The sequence below is a fragment of the Cryptomeria japonica genome, chromosome 9 (genome assembly GCF_030272615.1).
Source record: "Cryptomeria japonica chromosome 9, Sugi_1.0, whole genome shotgun sequence".
Taxonomy (NCBI): domain Eukaryota; kingdom Viridiplantae; phylum Streptophyta; class Pinopsida; order Cupressales; family Cupressaceae; genus Cryptomeria; species Cryptomeria japonica.
In genome coordinates this window covers 579,843,421-579,862,672 of record NC_081413.1, presented here as the reverse complement: position 1 = coordinate 579,862,672, position 19,252 = coordinate 579,843,421, and the positions used below count along the sequence as shown (strand labels likewise).

The 19,252-nt window shown below is 32.2% G+C and overlaps 1 long non-coding RNA gene across 4 annotated transcripts; it reads left to right on the top strand.

The window, feature by feature from the left end:
* Positions 1-248: 248 nt before the first annotated feature.
* Positions 249-5,541, top strand: LOC131858638 (uncharacterized). Of its 4 annotated transcripts, none has more exons than XR_009359000.1 (3): positions 279-1,088; positions 1,371-1,456; positions 4,587-5,541. It is a non-coding gene; the product is annotated as an uncharacterized LOC131858638 (long non-coding RNA). The 4 variants fall into 4 exon arrangements; XR_009359001.1 differs by lacking the exon at positions 4,587-5,541 and adding an exon at positions 3,388-3,659; XR_009358998.1 differs by lacking the exon at positions 4,587-5,541 and having other exon boundaries at positions 279-908; positions 1,010-1,088; positions 1,371-1,728.
* The last annotated feature ends 13,711 nt before the right edge of the window (positions 5,542-19,252 follow it).

Genomic DNA, 19,252 nt, shown 5'->3' with positions numbered 1-19,252 from the left:
ATGTGGGAATGTTGTATGTTTTACTAAGTGTGTCTTTATTAACACGTGTATGTTAGAAGAATTAGTTGATGTTTGACACTTGTATATCAAAAGAAATGTCCATATCTCCATAAAAATCACAAAATATGTATGCAGAGAATAAAAATCACACAGTATATATGCGGAGAATAAAAGTCACACAATATGTATGCAGATGGTAGTGTTAAATGGATGAAGGCACTTTACCTCCTCTACCAACTACACTCGGATTCGACCTATAAATACTGGCTTGGGGTAATGTTTTTCAAGCCCCTGTAGTTGTTATAGAAAGTAGTTTAGTGCCAGAAAAGGAAAATTGGTTTATCTGATTTAGCTCTCTATGAGAAGGAATTCTCCTGATTGTGAATAGTTTAATATTCGGATGACCGAGTTTGTGGAATTCTATTGAATTAGAATCCCATGGCTGGCCATCCGAAGAATATGTGTTCTTGGACTGTATGTTCCTTGACTTATACATGCTGGTAGGCATCCAGTGTAGTTACTAACACCCATCGAGAATAAAATTTGTCAGGGGTCATTTTAGGTATCATTCTCTTAACCAAGCTTGAGCTCTGTAAGCTTCATAACCCTCTTCGCAACTTTATATTGTGAGTCATGACAGTCGATGCCTAGATCATATGGAACTGAGCATATTCATCTTTAGCTAGTTTGTTTTGTTTTGTTTTTTTGGCTACAGAACGACTTTATTGGTTCATTTCTTGATCAATCATCTTCTCCAATGCTTGACATATTGTAGTGAAGAAACGGGTAAGCATGTCGCGGTTAACAAGTGCCGATGTGTTTGTTGCAGTTCATGCAACTAAATTTTTCATTGTTAATGAGAGGCCTCAAGATATGATTGGGATGCTTGATGTGGGTAAGCGTGGAAGGTACCATCAGACAAACTCGGTGATATTTGATATTTGGTATTGTTTGATTTGATGCTAACAAAATTTCAAATTCACCCGCTTTGTATGATGTTTCCTTTCAGACTTCTTGTTAACTGAGAAAATTTTACTATGGAAGCTATTTTATAACTGATCGTCTCTGCAACATGAATGTGAGGAAAAGTATGTTATCCTTTCCACTTGTTCTCATGGGAATTACATTATTCTAGTTTAAGGCTGTATTCAGTTTATGTTTCAGATTGTTAGGAAATCAAATGAGGTTGTCATTTGCAATGATTTTGTGTTTTCTTGAAAGTGGAAAATATGCTACTAAATGAAAGTCAAAAGCAAGATTTAAATAAATAATTAACTTTCTTTGCAAATATTTCTCGTACTATCTTCAATTTACTACTTGGGATTGTGTTTGATCTCTTAAATTGGAAAATCTTGCTGAAAACTAAACAGGTCTTTGCTGAATGCTATTGTGCGGCTTGAAAGCAATCTGTAGGGAAAGCACAAAATTCATGGCATTTTCAGAAATAAATTAAATGGTAAGAAAAATGCTTATAAACAATAGGCTTCCAGTTTTAATATCAAGCCTCAAGGTGCATAAAGACAAGTAAAACAGGGAGATTTTTTAGTTGAAATCTTGAAGCTTGTCCCAAGGTATTTGTGGTCTCTTGGTTTTTAAGATGCAATTAATTTGTACATCCTATTTGATGTTGAGGTGCCTACAACTTTATGTTAACAACTTGATTTAGAGGTTGGAATTTTATTTAAATAATAAAATAAATGCCGACTGTCGAAGATCTTCTACAAATTAGTATAGATTGTTACGCCTCAATAAAACAATGACCAACGTAGTTTATTTAGTTTTATTTTGATTTCAAAGCCCTAATAGGTAATGTGTAAATAACTACTTTAAAATAAAATTATGAACTTAAGACTGATATTTGGTAGTCTATTTCATTACCTTTACCTAAATTGAAAGGGTGTTTCATTTGCATTTAGTTGAATATGTTTAGTTTTATTATATTATTTTTTGTTTAACTAATTTATAGGAGTATATGCAAACAAAATGTCAAAAGAGCAATATTTTTATGAAATTGTGTCAATTTTGTTGTGTTTATGAGCACAACTATGTGTGCTCTCTTTTATGAAAAAAGTTGTAAGTTCAATTCATTGTTGATTATTCTCGAAGCCTAATAATGGTAGTACATTTGATCGAAGTTTCTTAATTCATATATCAATCCATGGTGTTAATAGGGTTGTAAATGTTATTGTGAAAAGAGGGTTTAATTAATATTTAACATCTACTTGGTTGCGGGCCATTTAAACTAGTGCTTAAGCTCACATGGAGACTTCCCTTTTTTGTCTCGCTTCATGAGTGCTCTACATGTGTCTTTACACTTTTCGAGAGTACACCCACATGCATCACCACTTTTGAATGTTTAATCAATCTTCTATTCCTATCTTTTTTTGTCCTCCTTGTCCTACATACACAAGGAGAATATTGTTTATTTTACACACATTTGTATATGTATTGATATTATTGCCTTTTTGCTTCATCTATTTGTAAAAGGTTAGTTTGATTTTGAAGAGATTCTATGAATCTGTGGGTCTCTTGTTGAATCCAATATATGGTATCATAGTTATAAATTTGCAAGCACCTTCTCTTATAGGGGGATTTTTAATGACCAATTTCATACACTGCATCCTAGAGAAAAACTAATGACACCATTGCATCTGGAAGGCCTAAAAATAAGGGATTGAAAGTCAAATCTAGAAGATTTTCTTACTATCACATACAATTTTTTTAGGAGGGTTTCATGAAAGGTTGTATATGTTGGTGCTTTCCTCCAATTGATTATCCAATTGGCTTTATAGTTATGCTACTTCTAATACTTAAGACTCTCAAGTCAATGCCCCAATTAATAGAGAATTTACTCCAAGTTCCCTCTACACCCTCAGCTCTATAAAACCAAGGTGGGTATCCCTTCACTAGACATTACTTTAAGATACTTAAAGATACAAATGATGTAGCAGTAGATAACAATTTTATATAACAAGATAAGAATTAATTAGATTCAGCTTAATTTCCTCAAAGCCCTCTAGAATCATTTTAGCCTTGGTGTGGAATGCAAAAGAAATAGACATAAAAATAAGATAAAATTTGGTCTTTAATTTTGTTTGATTCCTTCCAGAAATTAATAGAAAACCAAAGTCTTGAATTATGAACAACCTAAACACTAACTATCAATTAAACATCCACTACAACAAATTTTAAATGAATACCTCAATAATGCTTTGATGACTTGTTTGTTTTACTTTCATTGCAATGTCTCCTAATTAGCTGAAAAAAATTTCAACATAGCAGATCATTTGATTCAATATATGATCTTTGCCTATTTTGCCCATGAATATTGAGATCTATGGCTAATGTTTAAACTTGACAATGACTCAATACGGGTTTGTATTTCAGGTTATGTCCAAGCCAATGTGAGGGTTTGTTGGATGAAACTTTAATATGTATCTTAGGTGACACTATACACATTACTATAAAGGATCTAAATGTCCCTGATTGACATCTCTATAGGATTAAAATGCATGGATCATTATATAAAGAAAATTATATTTTGAGCAGTTGTGTGTTATTGTGTGTATAGCATGCTTGGTATGTAACAAATTGTCCCAAGTCTTCGACGATACTTTCACTAACCTTTCGCGTCTAAACTGATTAAATAATTTTAATTATTTAATTAGTACTAATATTTTTATTCTAATTTCTTATGATTAAATAATTCTTAATTATTTAATTATTGATCTTCTAAACCAATAATTAAATAATCTTTATTATTTAATTAATATTCATCATTATCTCTTTTTTATTTATTTAATTACCATTGGTGGGTGAAATAAATAATTTTTATTTATTTATTTATTTATGACCCCAATTAACTCTTCCAATTTCCAATTTTTATTCCCATGTATCTCTTCAAACTTGCTAATTCACCACTAGTTTTTTCCTCTCTATTTCATTTTGGTATATTTTGTTGAAAATAGATGTTTCCAATATTTATTTTCACTTAGCTCTATTCATTTATATTTCTTCCTCAACATTGGAAATGCAATTTAATTTTTTATCCTCATTGAACAAGTCCTTTGATTTAATCTTGTCCATTCATTTCTTTTAATCTCAAATCAATCTTAGCCATCCAATCAATCTCAATTTCTCTAAAAACTAAGCACTTTTCTCATCATTTTCATCCATATTTTGAGTAATTATATGTTGGGAATTCTTTTCATCCTGATGATGAATCACGGAGTGTGATTCGAAACGTTGATGGAAAAATATACACACAATCGAATCCAGAAAAAAAATACACTAGAAATGCAAAATGGATTGTGGAAATCTCATAGCTTTAATTATATGTTGTCAAATTAACTTCAAATATTTGAATCGTCTCACCCTTGTTTTCAACACATTTGCAATTTGGATTTTGAGAGCTGCAAACCATTTGATTAGACAAGCAAGAAGGACACTGGAGGGGATCATTTTGAGAATATGAAGGATCATTTGCATTTACTTATTTATTTGTTTATGCTTTATTTTTGTACCTTCATTGATGTGGGATTTATGGATTTTATTAAATGCCTAACTTTTCCTCTCACAAATACCAGATGCTTGGAGATTTAATTCATGTGCCAACATAAGAGCTTCAACCTATCATATATGATCTCCATAGCCCTTTTCTCAATGGGGATTGGATCTCATTGGAAAGATTCATCTGACATTAGCAAATGAACATAAATTCATCATAACTGCCTCAAAATACTTCACCAAATGGATTGAGGCTATACCTATGACCTATATTACTGGCACTCAAATTTCCAAGTTCATCTTGAACTATATCATATGTTGGTACAGGGACCCCTTTTGCTATAGTCACAGGTAATAGTCGTCCATTTAAGAACAAAGATGTAAAAGAACTCTTTGAGAAATTTCATATTCAACATCGCTTTTCAACTCCTTATTATCCATAGAGTAATGGCCAAGATGAGACATCCATTAAAATAATCATCAAAATACTAAAAAAGGTTGTCAATCATGTTGGCCGAGATTGTCATGTGCAGTTAAATCTAGCTTTATGGGCCTATCACACTTTTATCCGCACCCTTAATGACACAACACCTTATTCCTTGGTGTATGGTGTAGAGGCTATTTTACCTTTGGAGGTTGAGATTCCATCATTAAGAATGTATTTGCATCATTTGATTGATGATGAAACATAGAGTGTCTAGGCTACATCAGCTTGAAATGTTAGATGAAAGGCATCAGACAACTTTGACTCATCTTTAGGCATATCAAACTACCTCCGTCGCACCTACAACAAGAAGGTCAAAGGGAATCATTTTGATGTTGGAGATTTGGTCCTAAAGGCAAATGCCAAGGATTCACAATCTATCTGAAAGATTATCAAAGGGAAATTTTAGCCCAATTAGGTAGGGCCTTTTATCGTCACTACAGCATATGGCTCGGGGGTATATTAGCTAGCAACCTCGAAGGGAGAACGATTATCAAATCTTGTCAACAATATGCATCTCCAGAAGTATTATACATAAGTCTTTTTTTTTACAGTTCTTCAATATGATCCTAAAAATATATTAAAAATTTGAAAAATACAAAAAAAATTGAAAAAAAAATAAAAATATAAAAAAAAATTGATGACAAAAAAGTAAAGAAAAATCATTCACCCTCTAGTGAAAACCTGACAAACAGGCACTTTGGGCAAGTAACGTGGTGAAAAGTTGACAAACAAGTGCCATGTGTATCAATGGTTGTTGCTCTACTATCTATCTTGATTCTATTTTTACATAGCACAAAGCTTTATCATGCCTATCCATTCTGATTTGACCCTTTGTCTTTATCGAGGTCTATGGTTGGTTAGCATCGAATGTCATTTTCCAGCTAGTTGCCAATCTATATATATGTTTTTTTCCTAGTCGTTGTACATACTTGGACCTATAATTGAGGGAAAATCCCTTCTCATGATCAATTGACAGAGTTATCACTATGAATAGCTTGGAAGCGGTGACATGTATATAGCTTTAAAAATCCTAAAAAAACAACTAAAAAACAAATAAAATCCTGAAAAAATAACTAAAAATCAAATACGATCCTGAAAAATTAATAAAAAATCCAAAATGTCATGAAATAATTCAAAAAAATTCATAAAACGTCCTGAAATGATCCAAAAACATTTGTAAAATGTCCTAAAAAAAGTACAAAAAAAATTCAAAAATTCAAAAACCCTAAAATTTGAAAACATCAAAATCAAAAAACAATCATTTTCATTTCATTTTGCTAATAAATTGTCCTCTTGTACATAGAAAGATATTTGTGTGGATAACAAACATAATACTTGCCAAACAATGTACTTAATGAATCATGCAACAACAGATGAACTATTCAACCAAACAAGCTTTCAAACTGATTCAAACTTATCATATCAATCACCATCAGCATCGACATTATCATGGGTCTTATACAGGATGTGGTATACTCGAAACCATATTGTGTTTTGTCTTAGACGGGGTATTACATTCCCTAAAACCAGACAACATGATCGTCCTATCAACCACAACATCGTCCAATCATGAACATTATTCACTTTTGACAACGGAGATCAGAATGGTTGTTTGACTTGTTTAAATTTGCGTGTCTTGTCTTTTATTGATTTATCTTCGATCATTTTCCTATATTTCTCGATGATGTCACTGAGTGATTTAGAGTGGTCGAGATGGCTCATGATCTTTTATTTTTGTCTTATGTTTGTGGAGTGTTTCGTAACATTCTAGGGCAAGTATGCTTTGGGTGTCTGTGTTGGCACGTCCACATCATGGTTGTCTCACATCCCTTGCCCTTAGACACACATAATGTCTTAGGATGGTTGAGCCATTCCTTGTCTCTAAACATGTTTGTTTTATGCAAAGGGATTGCATTATCGCCCTGACCTTCATTGTCATGGTGCTCCACATCCATTTTTCTATATCAAATAAAGGTTCTCACCTACTATTGTGAATTTGTGAAAGCAAGTTTTTCTTCATCACTAATTTTTCTTCATTTAATTTTCTCTTACTAGCATTTTGTCCATCAGTCCTTGCAATCCTCTTGGTCTAGTCTTGTCATCGTTGTTGATCAATTTCTTTTTTAGATTTTTCCGGCCAATTCCTTGAGGGGGCACCCACATACCGTGTTGTCATCTGGGGAATATTTTGTTATTGTTCTTTGAAACAACACTCACAATCACATTGTCTCGTAGAGGGGCAAAATGTAGGCATCTAAAAATGGTCAGCGCTTGTGACGTCATACTTTAACATATCCATGTGACCTTATATTGGGGTTTTCACATCTCACTAACATTCTCACTATGTTACACATTTGATATTTTTCATTTGTTGACATCTTGTCATTCTTGTATTTCTTCCCTATTTGATTCTAATTCTCTCGCATTTCAATTAGGTCTTGTCAATATCATTTTCGAATTGCAATCTATGATCACGATCAACTCATCATGTCAATTGGACATCATCAATCCTAATCAGTGTTAAATTAGGGTTTTATCCTAGATCTTTATCATTTTCAATCAGTTATCAATTATCCTTGATCAATTGTCAATCACTTTGGATCATTTTGGATATCTTTCAATTTTCAATTATCGTCATCGTCATCGTCAATCCTTAATAAATTTGTGATCGTTTCATCATCGGTCCTTGTCAATCTTTATCAAGTCAACCTTCATCAAATCAACCTTTTGTCAATCTTTGATTGATTTGTCATCAATCTCAATCAATCATCAATTCTTGTCAACTTTGGGTCGATTAGTCATTGATCCTTGCCAGTTGTCGTCTATCAAATCAATCTTTTTATCATGCTTGACCAATTTTTTATTGGTCTTTGTTAATCAATATTGGTTCCATGGCATTATCAAATTTTCATCAAATTATCCTCTATCAATGCGATCTCTTTGTCAATCAGTGGTATATCATTATCAAACCCTTGTCAGTTATCCTTTTGATCACAATTGCCATCATGCATTTATTGCTTTGATCATATCATGACCTAATCACATGTCTAAGACATGTTCCTTAGGGTTTAATGATTAATGTATTTAATCCTCACTAACACTCCCCCTTAGGTTAAATGCATTTATTCATTTATCTTAAGTGTTCTTTTTTGAGTCACAATTAGATCAATTATTTAACTGGCTAATTTGTTTCCTCTTTTGTGAGCTAATTAATAAATAAAATTTATTATTTAGTGTCACCTAATTTTCTTCAATTTTTCAAATTTATTTTTCCACTAACTATTCCCCCCCTAATTTCTCCTATTTTTAAGGTCAATTAGTCATAAATTGGAAGCATGATTTTTTCAATTTGTCATAAATAAATGACATAGCATTTTGTCATAAGTCTTGCATAGAAATATGTCATATTTATTGACATAGTGAGTTGTCATGCTCTTTGCATAGCAATGTGTCATAATTTTGGCATAGAAGTTTGTCATATTATGTCATAATCCTTCCCTTTTCGAATGAAATTGCTTCTTCCAATTTCTCATTCCATTTTGAGTCTCTTCATCATTTTGCCTATAAATTGAGCTCATTTCTTCATCATTTTACAACCATGCTTCTAGTATCCTTACACTACAAATTTCATATTGCAATCTTTCTTTCACTTGCATTTTCCTTGAAGGTGAGATCCACACATCCAATTTGAAGGAGAAAGAAGGACAATGGAGGCCAATGAAGGGAGACATTTGTGATGGTTTGCTTTTTTATTTTGAATGTCTTGTCTTTCATTCCTTTATTGATTGAATTAGGAGTATTTTCATAGCTTGTTAGTTTTCATGGTTAACTAATTGTATGCTTTTGATGCTTATTCCCAATTTCCTAGTTACAATCTTAAGTTGAAATATTTTGCAAAATAATAAGAAACCCAAACTCTATTTTAATAATTAATAATCAATGGACCCAAAAAACCCTCAGCCTCTTAGTGGGTAAAATATGTGCATACAAATTCTTAACATTAGACAACATGGGGCCCTAAAGAGATCAAAATTTGATATGAAGATCACATAGAGATTTTTAATGAGCATTTAGCAACATTATCATACACTCCTTTCATACTGTCATGCCAAATTAAGCTGGTGCAAGAAAGCCGATACAAAACACTTCATTCTTGGAAAGCCAAAAAACATAATCTTGAGAGAGAGCATTAACAATCATACTTGGCAATTCAACACCTGAAATCTGAAGTAAAATATTCCATAGAAAATATAAGCACATCTAGAAAGTTGCAAGAGCAAACACATAAATGAAAAAAAATGTGAAGCATTTCCCAAACTGGTCCTGACATAAAACCAAACTATCTGCATACTACAATTACCAAAAATATCTATGGTAGCATTTGTGCCTCACAAAGAGAAAGATACATTGTTCACAATACATACAAGCTAAAGTCCAAACCACAAGTTCATATCTTCGAATGTAGAGAATTCTCCTTGGCAATCTCCAATACAACTTCTCGCATTCTCATTCCTTCAACAATATACGAAGACTGTAACTTCTCTGTAACATCAGTTCCCTACTTAGGAGAAACAATAGAGAGAAAAAAAAATATTTAACAACATTCTCATGACCATCAACATCATATCCATTTCATTATCATACTTCTAATACTTATCTTAAAATCTCATCATGATAGCCATGATTTTGACCTTTACTAACAATAATCTAACCAAAATATTACCTTTGTTGACATAAATGACCAACATACTATCATATGTTGACATAAATGACAACCATATGCAACAAGGCTAATGAATGTCATAGATTGGGCTAGTGATATTAATGATTTGAAGTCTACTTTTCACTTTTTGTTTGTCTTGGTTCTAGTTTTATTGTATGGTATTGTAAGAAGAAATCTACTATTGCATCATCATCTACTAAGGCTAAGTATTGAGCAACTATTATTGCTAGCCACAAGGTTTTATAGCTTCATCAATTGTTGACAGGGTTTGGTTTTCCTCTTGATGGTCCCACTATTATTCTTCGATGTGATGATCAAAGTGTTATTCACATTTCTCACAACTGGTGGACTATTAGTGGACTAAGCATATTGAGATCCACATGCACATTCAATAATTGATTCAAGATGGTCTTCTCACTTTGGGTTATATACCTATAGAAGAGCAAGTTGCAGACGTCTTCAAGAAACCTTTGGCATCGCCAACTTACCTTTAGTTACATTTGATGCTTGTGGTGAATATTTTTTTCATAGGAGAGTCTTCTTGAGGCCTTCCTTGTAATAACCTAGTCTACTCAACCCAAAAAATTTGACAGTAATTTTTTTTTTTATTTACTCTTAATTGTGCTTGGTTCATTCGCATATTTTGGGCATCTATCAAACGGAATAGGCATTCATCCATCCGCGATGAGAATCTAGCCATACGGGTTAGGAATCTATCCATACGGGACAGGATGTTTCATCTATCCAATTCGGGATAAACATCTACCCAAACGGGTAGGCATCTATCCAATTCAGGATAGGAAGTGGTCTGGCCAGAGACTTAGAATCATCAGGACCATCTGGGTCCTGAGTCACTCTCTAAGAACTACACTCCTCTAATAGGAGTGCACTGAGGTCATCATCCTTAGGAGTAAATAAAATAACATAATACAAGCTTGAATTCTGCCTCGGAATTTGGCCTAAAGCCTCGAGAAGTCAAGCGAATCCATACAGGATTCCTTCCGAGTATGAATTGATTTTTTTTTTTAATCTTCCAATTAGTATCGGCACCATTGGATTAAAATACCAAGGAGTTTTGAGAACAAACTACTCACCCAAAAATAAATCCTAATCCCCATCCCCGAACGCCTAAGTACAAGGGACAACTCCACCCCTAGACTGCCTACATACCTGTTTCGACATGGGATCAAGGTGTAAAGTATGTAGTCCTGGTTTCTAACTATGGTTTAATGTAAACTATTTAGTGGGTATGCAACCCTTTCTAGGTTCAATGTCCCAGATAGTTTCTCTGCAGTTGCTACCCATGATGGTAGCTCTATAGCAAAAAGGCTCAAGGTGGCCTCATGCTTGTGGCCTAAAACAACTAGATCCTATTTCCTATTAAATACATTAGCCTTAACCCATTATCATCTGCCAAAATCCATCAAGATAAATAAATTCCAAAACATCACACACAACCAACCCTAATGGGGTTTTCTAAGGTTTAACTGAACGGATGTCAATTCTTTTAAAATTTATCTTTTCAGATTATCGATCCAAGGGGGATTACCTGCCCCTTGGATTTTAACTTCCATATGACCCTTATTTCTCCCTAGCGGTTTATAGGGACAATGCCATAGATGTCGTTGTTGTTGTTTTATTAAGCGCTAAGTGCAGTAGTTCAACACGATGACATTACCCGTAAGCGTGACCCAAAGGCACCATAGATACCGAATGCTGCTAGTTTTTGGTTTCAACTCCACTTATTTAGTTATCTAACTAGGAATGAACCATAAGTTCATGAAAGCTTGAATACACATTACACTAACAATTACGAAACTATTACATAAAAAAAAAAAAAAAAAAATTATTGCTTGAAATTGAAACTAAGATATAATTAAAAGGAACATTTGACAAGAACGAAAAAAATAAATGAATCAACTACTTTGGGGTAACGTTCTCGTGAAAGAAACCATGATTAAAAAAAAAATTAAAAAATTTTAATCTTGAACTAAATACATGAAAGTTCCAATTTCTTGAAAGCTAGGATTCTCGTAGGAAATAACTTACAAAATTATTTGAATTACTAACTATTACACTTTAAATAAGAACTTAATACATAAAAGATATTGAATTTCTTAGAAGAAGGCTAACGACCAATTTAGTGCTTACTTGCTTGAAGGGGGAATGATCTTGGTAGCCACATTACTCATGTTTGAAAAAAAATGGTTAGGAGAGAGACGAATTTCATGCTAATTAACCAATATGAATATGACTCTCAAATAATCCCAATCAAACTAATTTTAATTAACCAATATGAATGGTTCCTAAATAATTCCAATTAACCAATATACAAAAAGTTCCTAAATAATTCCAATTAACCAATATACCAAAAGTTCCTAAATAATTTCAATTAATCAATATACAAAAAAGTTCCTGAATAATTTCAATTAACCAATATTCAAAAAGTTCCTAAATAATTCCAATTAACCAATATACAAAAAGTTCCTAAATAATTCCAATTAACCAATATACAAAAGTTCCTAAATAATTGTAATCTTTTTTTTTTTCTAGTTGTTCTTGAACCAATGTCAAATCTTTTGTAGATTATAAGGAGATAACTAACTAGCCCTTCCACTTGAAGAAATTTAACCCTTGCAATTTTTTTACAAATAATAACTTTATCAATCTCAAATTCTTAGATGGGAGCTAACGTTTGCTCCTAGATCTTCCTCAATTAAAATTGTTGTTTAATCTTCTAAGTGGTCATGGAATAGGTTTCTCAAAACCCACATTAAGGCAAGAATCCAACAATAACAATTTATAACTCATTCCATCTTAGAAGCTAATTTTCATTAGACATTTACAACAAAAGACGAATACTTGATTTGAGGTTCACAGCTAAGTCAAGTCTCATGGTAAAATGATTTCAGATTTGATAACTCTCTTTGGTTTCATATAAAGTTTTTGCACTTCCCAGTTAATTTCAATGTTCTAGATTATACCATGTAGATTATATGAAGCTTTACTAGGAGATTCACCCCTACATTTAAATGTAACTTCTCCCTTTTACTATTCTTATGTTTCCTTAAAGTTAGAAGATAAATTTGACTATTATTAGGTTTGACTATACTAATTGCCTTGTTTATTTTGCATCTTGGAATCCAATAAAGAACAATCCAATATCCAACCTACTACTACTACTAAGAGATTTATATTCAAAATGAGAAGGATTATTTTTTCTAGCTTCTTGCAACTTGCATGATAACATCAATTGTGTAACTTGCATGATAATCATAAATATGTACCTAGTATGATGACAATAATGTGTAATTTGCATGGAAACAACAATTAAGTAACTTACATGATGTAACTTGCATGATAACAATAATAATGTAACTCATATGAAGATTTAAAATGTTCATTTTCTTAAATGAGGACTAGTTAGATTAAATTTGAATCATTTCCTTGAAATAAACAATTGACTAAGGTGGCTATGATTTCTTAGAGAGGAGAACCCTTTACAATCTTAATCAATATAATTTAATAATAATTTAAAATAGGATAAAAATGCCAACCAAATAACCCAATTAAATCTAAAACTATTTAGATGAGTATAAACTATACATATAGTTACAAGTCCATCTACGAATTTAATTCCCTTGATTTAGCAAGATTGAAGAGCCCCAATCCTTTGACAAAAATAACTCTCCAAATTTATCCCCTTTAATGGTTAAAAAAATTACAAATTTTTATATTAATAAAATTTTATTCATGAACTAGCCAACTCAATTTGCAATTAGTTTTTATTTATAAATCACCCCATACAAATCAAGGTTTTGTATTAAAAAACAAAATTTTATATTAATAATTCTTATTTTCACTAATAAATATGAAGTACGATTAATGCATTTTTATCTTTTAAAGCAATAATAAATAAATAAAAATGAATTTATATATATAATGCAGTCTTTAATTCTTTCTTTTGAATAAAGGAAAAGTAGGGGAGTGGGGGCACGCAGGCCCCACCACCCCTGCAGCCTCAAAGCATTAAAAACACTAACATAATTAAAATGTCAGAACATAATAAAAATGTTCGAACAACATTGATTTAAATTTTCATTTAAAACAAGGATTGAAGAGATGTTTATAAATTTATTATTATTATATTTTTTTTTTTGTATATATGATTATTTATATATTTTTATCTGAGTTTTATTAAATTTCATAGAGAGGCTAAATAGACATAGAAAGAAAATAAATAAATAACACAGATAAACAAATATATATTCACAAAGAGATAAAACTTATTTGCTAATGTATTTTGGAAGATAAAATTATTGGCAAGGAGAGATTATTTGTTTTCTAAAGATGGTTTTCTTTTTTTTTTTCACAGCGAATAAATTTACAATACATTTGAGGTAGATATGAATCTATAGCAATTTTTCTGAGAGATTATTAAAATTTCTCAATGCATTCTTGGATTAAGTTTCCAAAATAAATTGCTTCACAGAGAAGAATTCCAGAGAAAAATTAACCTATATTTACATGCATGTTTTGAGGAGAGAATAGTCTCAAAGGAAATCAACCACAGAGAAAAGAAAGGGTTTCAAGGAGAGGTAATTTGGAATAAATAAATATTTTGTGGTAGTGTTTTGAATTAAGTAAGAAAAATACATAAACAATTTCCCAGAGGTAGATTTCAAGAGAGATGAAAATGAACATTCACAGATTTCACAAAGAGATGAAGTTGGATTTCCACAGATTTCATAGAGAGATGAACTTGAATTTCCACATATTTCACAGACAGATGAATGGTTCTACATCATATTGAAAATAATAACAACCAAGTTTGAATTAACACAAAAAAAGGATTTATCAACAACACACACAATAAAAAAAGTTGTTCAATATATATTTTTTTGTTCTATGCACATTTTGAGGAAAAGGAGAAGAAAACTACTCACAGAGAAAATCAAATACAAAGATTTCTCACAGATCTTTTTCCTATATTTTTTTTTTTAAAAAAATTGAGAAAAGCAAAAAGTAAAAAGAAATATGATTTTCTTTCTTTTCTCTAAAACAGATTAAATAGATAAAAAGGAATCTGCATATGCATATTTGGAACGAATTTTTATCAATGCAAAAAAATAGATTTTTCCTTTTGATTAATCTTTTTAAATAATTAAGAGATAATTTCTTGAAGCAAAATTTTCATAAAATAAAATAAAAATAAATTAAAAGAAAAATCTAAGAGAGAGAAAATATATTTCCTTTTGAAAATAAAAATTTCACACATGCAAATAAGTGAATGCAAAGAAGGGAACCTGGATTGACGAAGCTTTTGATGTTGAATCCTCTCCAGCCTTCATAGATCCTTCCTTGTAACTTGGTGAGAATTCTTCAAGAGCAAACTTAATAATTCTACAATGAAATGTGACTACAAACAAAATACTAATACTATTAACAAGAACTTGAGAAATTATTTCACACCAAAAACCATGAACTCCCCTATCAAAATTTTGGCATACAATATATAGAAAGAGTGGACCATATTCCACTTTAGAAAGAATTAATTGAAGTGGAGATTCTTTTCTAAAATTGTTTTTCATGCAACATTGATTGTTGACATAGTGAGAGTTACATGCAAGAATAGAAATTTGAAAAGACTCTTGTAGAAACTTCCCTTTTTCTCCTACGATGTGTGCTAGAATAGATAATTTATAAATAAATCTTATGACCTCATATGTGTCTTCACTTATTAATTTTTTTTATTTAAAATTCCAATCATATTCAATTTATCTTATCTATCTAACATTAAAATTTCAATCATATTCAATTTATCTTATCTATCTAACATTACTCATAGAATCAATAGTAGTAGTAGTAGTAGTAGTACTAGTAGTTCTTTCCTTCAACATTTCATGTTTTCATGCATTGCATCTCTTTTTTACAGAGGGGTTTTTTCCCACGTGGTTTTTCCCTTTTCTCCAATTATTAGAGATTTTATTTTTTGTATATGGGAACCTAATTATGCCTTTTTATGGACCAATTCTTGCATGCATTTTAGCTTTTTAGATACTCCCCGAGTTAAAGTTAAGAGGGTTTTGGAGTTAGTAGTAGTAGTAGTAGTAGTAGTAGTAGTAGTAGTAGTAGTACTTTTTGTTGGCAATATAACAAGGATAGTAGTAGTAGTAGTAGTAGTAGTAGTACTTTTTGTTGGCAATATAACAAGGATATTGAGAAGGTTGTTGATGATTATGGACATAACTGATTAAAGATGTTTTATTGTCTTGATATTATTATTTTGTCATTGATGTCAAGAAATTGATTTTCTAATTCAGTATGATGTTGCCATATCTTAAGAAATATGATATGAAGATTATAAAGAAGTCGGTAAAGACACGGAAAAGAATATGATGAATAAAGGGATAAGTTATTCAATGGGAAACTCTACCGAGTCAGACAATGATGAGATCTTGATGTTTTAGATTGTTTTAACATCATACATGTGTTGTAAAATGTAAAGGTTAATACTACACTATGTTATCAGGAAAAGAACCTAGTCGGTAAACCCTAAGGAACCTAGTCAGTAAACCCTAAGGTTATCGCAGTCGGTTAATGAAGACAGAATGTCAACCGAGTAAAGTTTAGCATTCACCAAGTTGTAACCAAGCTATAACAAAATGCATTAAATGTTTACATGTGATATTTAATGAAAGAAGCTGATGAGCTGGAGCAAATCAATGATTGGTAAGCTGTGGAAGAAGTCTGTTAACAAATCTAAGGCAATGGAAAGTCGGCAAGAAGATCTACAGCTCAGATTGAACCGCATTACCCTAACACAAGTTCCAAGATGATTGTGCAAGTTCCGAGGCAGGGTAAAACATTTTTCAGATCGTAAGATACAATGAACCTGGACAAGATTGAAGATTTGATGGCTATGATTGATCATGGGAAATGTGATCAAGGAGATTAAGCGGTTAGATGATTGTTTATAAATAAGGAACTATTGATAAACAGTGGATGCGGGCAAGTGTATGCACAGGGATGCTACATGGTGATCATCGAGCACAGAAGCTTGAAGACCTATTGGAATAACAGAGTATTGATGCCCAGCAGATAGACAAGAATAGTTCTATGTCTAGATTGTGTTGAACAAATAAGAATCTGCTTTAGCATTTTAGATGTAAAGTTGTAGATAGATTGTATTACTTTTAGCTTGTGAAAGTAAAAGGAAATCTCTTAACCGAGTGGACTTAACAGTCTTATAAGTAAATCCTCTAACAAGGTGACATTCTAAATGAGTGTTTGAAATCCTTTGACAAGGTCACTTCTAACAAAGCGAAGATCCTAACAGGTCTGAGGGAAATCCCTTAACCGGGTCACATCTAGCAATGTGTTTTGCAATCTTTAACAGGATTGGCTTTTAACCGAGCATACTCTAGAAGAGTATATTTCTTAGTGGGTCCAAAATCCCATAGTGGTTTTTCCCTATTTGGGTTTCCATGTTAAATCTGGTGTTATGAGGTTTATATTGTTCATATGCTTTTGAGTTTACATGTTTGACAGTTTTCATTCTATGACTGATATATGTTACCGAGGTTGAATCTGATGTTTTCATTAATGATTAAGTTTGTATGATTCACCCCCCACCCTCCCCCTCTCATCTTGTTGGCTATCGGATCTGTACTTATATTAAGTATCAGAATTATCAATTGGTATCAGAGCCTTGGACTCCGAAAGGAAAGTTTAAAGGCACTTGAGTTAAAGATCCAAAGATGTATAAGAGGGATGCACCTAAGCTGAATAAGTCAAGTTTCTCTACATGGTAGAAAAGGATGAAGCTACATCTATCAGGAGTTGGAGAATATGCTATATACTATCTGGAGAATGATTTTGTTACATCGAGCACCCATTGACTATGGAAGAGATAAAGGCAAAGCAAGAACACATTCAAGCAATGATTGAAATAACATCTGCATTGACCGATTCTGAGTTTAATGATCTAGAAGGCCGCAATGATGCAAAGGCTATGTGGACTAAGCTCATATCTGTATATGGAAGAGATGAACATGTTCAAAGAGCAAAAGTTGATAGTTTAAGAGGACAACTTGAATCTATGAGGATGAATGAAGGTGAGAACATTACCCAGTATAGTACAAGACTAAAGGAGATTGTAAATCAAATCAAGGGAGCAGGAGGAACTATTGAAGAAAAGGATGTGACAAGTAAATTGTTAAGAACCCTTCTACCTACCTATGCAATCCGAGTCTCTGCAATCAGTGAACTGAAGTCTATACCTAATATGCCAGTTTCCTTGGATGCTACTATTGGTAAGCTACATGCATTTGAGTTAAGTAATTTTGATAACAGTGGGTCATCGGTAAATAAAGTTGAATCTGCATTTAGTTCTTTTCATCTGAATGAATCTAATGATTACAATGAAAGAAAGTATAAGTACTCGGGAGGATATCATAGTGGAGCAAGTGAAAGATTTCGAAAGAACATGGAGGAGGTACAAAAACTATATGAAGAAATCAGAAAGCAAGAAGAGTTTGAAGCACTATTGGCCAAAAGGTTACCAAGAGGCAAAGGTAAGTATAAGGGAAAACTACCCTTGAAATGTTTCAATTGTGATAAGATTGGACATATGGCTTTTGACTATCCTGACAAAGATTTCACTGAAAAGAGAGATTACCGAGATGACAGACAGAAAGATAATCATTACAGAGGTCACCGAGACTTCAGAAGAAGAGATTGAAAGACCTGCTTAATTGCTAATAAGGAATCTGAAGATGATAAATCAGATGAGACTGATATAGAGGAAGTTGTTTATGTGGCTATCAAGGATGGATCAGATGAAGAAAGGTATGAAGAAAAATCCCTAATATCTCACATAAACACTAATGATTCTTGGATTATAGATAGTGGATGCTCACATCATATGATAGGAGATAAACACAAGTTTGTTATGTTAGAAGATTATGATGGAGGCTATGTTAGATTTGGTAATGATGCACCATGTCCGGTAAGAGGTAAAGGATCCATAACACTTCTTGATAAAGCAAGATGCAATGATGTTTATTGGGTTGAAAGTTTGAAATATAATTTATTGAGTGTAGCACAGCTAAATAACACAGGTTACCGAATAGAATTTCAGAAAGGAATTATCAAAGTTCATGACAAAAATGGAAAGTTAGCTACTACCGGGACACAAACAAAAGGTAATACATTTCACCTTGACTCTACTCACAACAAGTGCTTGCATGCAAAGATTAATAACACCTGGTTATGGCATAAAAGGTTTTGTCATGTTAATTTTGATAATCTGATCAAGATAAGTAAGAAGCACAGAGTAAGAGGTCTACCGAGTCTTGAAAAACCTGAGAATGCTATGTGCCAAGGATGCCAAATGGGAAAGATGACAAGATCCAGCTTTACAAGTAAGTCCTACACTTCTAAAGGAATTTTAGATCTTCTACACACTGATCTTTGTGGTCCTATGAAAGTTCAAAGTTATTATGGTGATAAGTATTTCATATTATTTGTGGATG